At 40.2% G+C, this 6,102-nt stretch overlaps 1 long non-coding RNA gene across 1 annotated transcript; it reads left to right on the top strand.

Moving 5' to 3' along the window:
* The first annotated feature begins 642 nt into the window (after window positions 1-642).
* On the top strand, window positions 643-2,076 carry LOC142827648 (uncharacterized). Its single transcript, XR_012902350.2, has 2 exons — window positions 643-1,148; window positions 1,778-2,076. It is a non-coding gene; the product is annotated as an uncharacterized LOC142827648 (long non-coding RNA).
* Window positions 2,077-6,102: the final 4,026 nt, after the last annotated feature.

Here is a 6,102-nt window from a genome sequence, read left to right as displayed (position 1 = left end):
ACCTGTGTCAGTGTGAAAGAAACACCCGCAAGAGACCAGTTAATTAAGGATGAGTGGAGAAGATTACCCTAATTATATCAGCTCCCTTAATATGGAACTCCTGTGGGGGGAGGGATACAGCAGAAACCAGGTACAGGCTGTGCAAGCGCTTCATTCTAACATTCACTCTATAGGAGAGATAATGACTATTTTTTCTTTTGAAGAATTTCCTTAAGTGATCTGAGTACCGGGAGAAACCAATTGTCCCTATGGTCATTGTCCATTCTGCCCTGTAATTGCTGTCAGTAGTCTTGGTCATGCTAGGAGGCCACGGAGCAAGCATGCATTATATTCTACAAGAGCAGCAGTTTGTGAGCAGGTTTTAAGGAAAGCTCCACATAAAAATCTCCACCCTAATATAATTGGACATTGTAAAAGCATGGATCACTGCATTCAGGTAGTCTGCTATGCTAATTAGTTAATATATATTCAAGAGCTGCTTCTCAAAATTAGATAATATCCAGTTAGCAGGGGTAAACTCTTCACAATGAAAAGTTCTCATGTTATCCAATTGTCAGCTTGTACAATTTCATTTATACAACATGGGTTTTTTAATAAATAAACCTGCCTCCAGAAAAAGTCATTTATTTCCTTTTGCCAGTCTCTAAATAATGACCTGCAAGTAAAATGTTATGAAACATCGTCCACTACAACAGTAACAGAAACAATTCTGATTGCACCAAGCTGCAACGTGAGAATGAATAGAAATATCAAAAAAATAAACCCTTCAATATATGGTTTAAGAAGAAAACAGACTGACCATGAGCAATGCTTGTGGTCTTGATAATACAAGCAGATTAACAAAGACAGCAAGACTAAGTTCACCTGTGTATTATAGAGTGCTGATGGTCTCTTCGCCAGATTGCTTTTAAAAATCTATCAGCCACCTGATGAAGATACATAATAGCATTAGATTGGTAGTGATGCCATTGGCTGAACCACAGGTTCTTCAGACAACTCTTTTTGGTCTTGCTTTCTGTAATAAATTGCTCTAAAGGTCCTTAATCCAACACTCAAAGGACATTTTTGATGAGAAGGGAAGGGGAAATGATTAAGGAAACTATCTGAGCAAACATGCTGTTTTTAATCAAAAAGCACAGCTGCAAGAGGTGATAATTTATCTGATTTGACAAATCAAATGGCTGTTTTTTTCTTGTATTATCTAAAAGCATTGTACCTGATTCTACTTTGTGTTGTAATTTATGCCTTAGCAAAGTGTGCACAAAACATTAACAAATCAGAATGGTAGCATTTTACATCCATTTGTGCATTGTAAATGACTATAGGATGCAGTGGGGAATCTGGCCCACTAGCTGAGGCTTGGTTTATGTGAGTCAATTGTACCAATTTAACTAGAGATGTGAATAAAATCAGCTTTAGTTAAACTGCTGCAAAAGGGGTTTTGGACACTTCGGTTGGTCTGAAACAGCCTTAGGCCTTTTCTCTACTACAGATGTTTGTCGATAAAATTCAGCTTTTATCCACAAAACAGTGGAGGTGTACACATTACAGTGCTGCTTCTGCAAAAATCTCCTACTTTGCTGACAAAATAAAATCATCTCAACGAGAGGTGCAGAGCTTTTTGAGGCAAAGTGTCATTGTAGACACAGCACTAGGTTAGGTCACTGTAAATGGCCTGCGGGAGGTTTTCCTTCCATTCCCATCCTGATCACTCTAGTCAGAGGTTTGAATGTGACTGCAACCAGGTACACTGACTTCTGCCTTTCCCCCTTTAAAGGCCTTGGAATTTTTAAAATTCCATATCCTGTTTGCATGGAGTAGAGAGCTTACATCACATCTTCCTGGCTCCATGCAGCAAATGCTCTCCTTTTCGGAACGCACCTCAGTTGTTGGATCGGCCGGCACTATGAGAAGAGGAGTCTGTGCAGTCCCAGCTCCACTCCTGTCATAGGAACTTTGATACCTGGGGACAGATTTCTCGTGGCATGTTGCATAAGGACTATGAGTGAGACACTCCTCAGTGCCATAAAAAAGATAAAAGTGTTGAGACAGGGATACCAAAAGGCAAGGGATTCAAACCGTCATTCTGGTGCTGGGCTGATGATCTGCTGATTCTGTAAAGAGATGGATACCATCCTTCTACCACCAAGAGCCAGCCCCATGGATGTTTCAGCAGGGCTGTAGACAGTGAACAGATGACTCAGCCCTGAGGCCAAAGCTGTTGAAAAGGAAGTTGAGTTGGAAGTGGTGTGGAAGACGTGCAGGATCATCCTGTGATGCAGTGAGTCGGCAATACTTTTGCACTATAGAAGGGTCTAGCTGGTCCCAACAGCCTCCAGAGTGTACGATCAGGAAGAAGAGAGCTCTGATAAGTGACCTTTTTGAGTTGATGCTACTCAGTTTTATGGCAGATTTATATTTCCCTTTGTCTCATCTAGAAGTGGGCACAGAATAGAAATGTACAAGATTAGTTGTGTTTACATGTGCTTCACATTCCCCTGTGCAACTAAGCAGTGTTAATGCACATAGGTTTCACAGAAATTCTCCAACAAGATCGCTAGGAAATTTTCCTGAGGGTACTCACCAATTATCTGCTCCTTAGCAGAGCTGCTTTGTTACTGCTCCCATCCTCCCCCCCCATTAGAAAACTTTCCTGCACTAATCGGTGATCATTTGTGCAGGGACCAAAGCAGCATACAGGTGAGCAGCATAGGGACCAAGTCTGAAATCTTGTGAATGCAGGACAGGTGCCCTTGCTTACCATCAGGAGTGAGATCAGCTTCGATGACCCCTGCCTCTGGAAATGGTGGCAGAATTTACAATATTGTCCCTAGTTGCCTGTAGAAATGAAAACAACTACCGATCCTTTGTCCCACCGTGAGCACCTCCCCAGGCTGAATTCACCATGCCTGGGGTGTTCATGGAGGTGTCTGCTTGCCATGGGACAGCAAAAAAATGTTTTGTATGTCAAAAGAGTGCATGTCAATGCTATGTGTGCACTAGCAATCATGTTTCTATTTCTTGTGCTTCTGCAGAAATAGCTTCATGGGAATCCCCTACACACCAATGGAGTGCCTCCGCCAGAGAAAGAAACAACCAAGGAGGAGCAAAATCAGGGCCACAATTTTCACTGAGCATTAGCTACTGGGATCACATAGTTAATTTCCTTGTGGGGGGTCACAAACACCCAACCACTTTGCAAGGCCAAACCTGAGAGGTGCTGCAACTCTCAGGTCAGATCTAATACCAGTGACTGGAATTTGTCCTGGCTGCCCCTCCATCATAGGGGTGACCTGGCAAACCAGAGTGGTGCTGTGACCACACATTAAAAGATGTTTCACAAGCTTGGGTGAGTATCCAGAGTCCATGGGGATAGGATTGCCCCCCCCCCCCCAATTTACCTTTTAATCAGTAAGAGGTACAGAGTGTCAGAAAGGCAAAGGTATTCATTGACATCTGCAAAACTATTACATTATGTAACTTTTCTCTTTAATGGGTGGGATAATTCCTTTTAATAAGTAAGAGTAAATTACTTTCCCTATAAATGAAAAGAGAAGGGAATATGAAGCTAGGCAATTAGTGGTTTGACTTGGAATGTTATCATCAAATTTTTACGCAGTATCTCCCCTGTAACTCACAAACGCCTCGAGTAATTTATAATTTCATCAGGTACAAGACACAAAGACTTCAGTTCCATAATTTGATGCCCTAAAGCCTGGAATAATTATTCTTTCCCAATCTGGGATTTGCAAAACAACCACAACACCCAGGAGAACTGTGGTGAAAATAAATTTGAAATAATCATTAATGTTACTCTATTTCACTGGATTGCCCCTGCTTAAAAGAAAATCTTTCTGGTTACTGTTCAATTCTTTTCTAAGGAATCTGACTTGAACCAAGCTTAGAACTCAGCAGTAGAAAACACAGCAAGATAACAAAAGGAGTGGCATTTGAATTAAAAGTCACATTTTTATTTATGTAGAAACATTACAAACTCATTTGGGAAATCAAGAACGTTCATAAACTATTTTTCTCATTGTTAGGCACTTCTGATCCAACTACAGACTCGGTGAGGATGTCCAAGAGACTATTGTGTCTGAGCCAAAGGCTGCAGATTCTGAGGGTCAAATGATGGCAAACCAGGGCTGTACTGCTGATGGTGTATAAGGACCACTCCAGGAAGCAGTCAATCCAAAATAAGTTTGTAAGCAGTGCCATTAGCATACTGCCACCCGCCAGATGGCAGAAATCAGGATAAGTAAAAGGCAGTAAAGGGCAGGCTGGATTGGCTAAGATCTCAGCGAACACAGTCCCCCACTGAAAACTGTGTTTCTAGGAGGGAATAAAGTACCAGTGTTCCCATGCTGAGACAGACCAGACCTCCAGAACAGCCTTGCATCGTGCATTCTGTCAATGCATCCTATATCGGCATCCATGAATATGCCACAATGGCGCACAAAGGCCTGCATAATGATGAAATATTCATTCCGGTTAGTGTAATCGCATGCTTAAATGGGGATTTAGTATGGAAATACACATACTATCATTTTTATCTGCAGTGCTCAGGAATCCCAACCATGCAAATCCTACAACATTTAAGTAAGAAGCCTGTGAGATTGATGGGAAAACAAACGGAAGCAGATTTGGTCCAAAAAATCCAATTGAAATTTAATTTTGATGGAAAACTCGATTCCTGACTAAATGAAAATTTTCACAGAAAGGGACTTGTTTTTTGCTGGAAAAAATGGAAGATATTGTTTTCAAAAGTTTCTGGCTGAAATTATGTGGTTTTCAATTAAAAAACCAATATTTTCTGCAGGAAAAAACCACACAATTTTGACCATCTTTACAGGGGGGAAAAAATCAATTGATTTGCTCAAAGTCATGTAGCTAGTCAAGGGCACAACTGGAATTGAAACTAGCCACCAATCTGTTGCTTTAACCATTAGATTTTGTTCTCTCATGCCTTGAATTATTTCTTTAAACTTTTGTGTTGTATCGGACACCCACTCCCATTCTGTAACCATCAGACATACTCTCCTCTGCCCTGAATTCTGTGTTAACAGACATAATTTATCTTGACCGTTTGCCAAAGCTTACAGTATACTTTCCTCAATATCTATTTGTAATGGGCCCTCAGTCTTAGCTGAGGAAATTCCAGGAAATGCTGCATACTTGTTGTACACTGTACTAAATAATATACAAAGTAAAAATATATATATATATGCGGTCATTTATTTCTAGAGCACAAACAAAATCAGTTGTTCTTCAGAATCTGCAAATTGCTGCATTAGCACAGGAACACATAAACCTGTTTGTTTCAGTGAGAATAATGAAGCCATCTTTGCAGGAGTTATTTCATGAAATCTGAGCACAGTAAAACAAACTTCCTTATGTTAGCACTGTTATGGAAGAATGCAACTCATTGTAAATATTAACTGAGTGTAAATGATCACGTTGAAAGGAGGCACAGTGTATACTTGGAACCACTTGGATTACTGCTCGAGGGTTCTTTATCATTAAATTGTATTAATTTTACCACAGTGCTCTGCAATGGCAGCTGAGGCACTTCTGTTTCGTCTACCAGTTATGATTTCTGAGAATTTGAAGACTATAGTTTCCCACGCCAGTTAGTGATTAATATTTTGGCATTCATTGGAAGAAATATGGCAATATAACTCATGCGATGTTACTAGGGCAAAGAATCAATACTACTTTTTAAAATGTAATTTCCTTAACTTGAGAAAGGGCTACCATTGAGAGGGCTAGATGTTTGATTGAGATTAGAGTTAGGCAGGAAACCCAGTTAGACAGATGCATGAGTGGACAGAAGAGGGGGACTTGTGTTTAAGCGTGAAGCAGAATCCATACTCAGACAATAGCCTTAAGTTTCCCATTCCATAGCACAGATCTCTTTTAAATCTAGGGGTGGAAGATAACTCGCTGCTCCCTATCTTTTTGAAAAAAATAAATTCTGTATGTTTGAAATACATTTTTTGGAATATCCTTACCATGGGAAATGCCAAGTTTTCATTCTGATTCAAATCACAGACTTTTTCAAGGTATCAGACTTCTTCACAGAATGGAAATTCCAAATGTCCT

Source organism: Pelodiscus sinensis, chromosome 3 (genome assembly GCF_052426305.1).
Source record: "Pelodiscus sinensis isolate ZL-2025 chromosome 3, ASM5242630v1, whole genome shotgun sequence".
NCBI classification, from domain to species: Eukaryota; Metazoa; Chordata; order Testudines; family Trionychidae; genus Pelodiscus; species Pelodiscus sinensis.
This window is presented reverse-complemented; position numbering and strand designations above follow the sequence as displayed.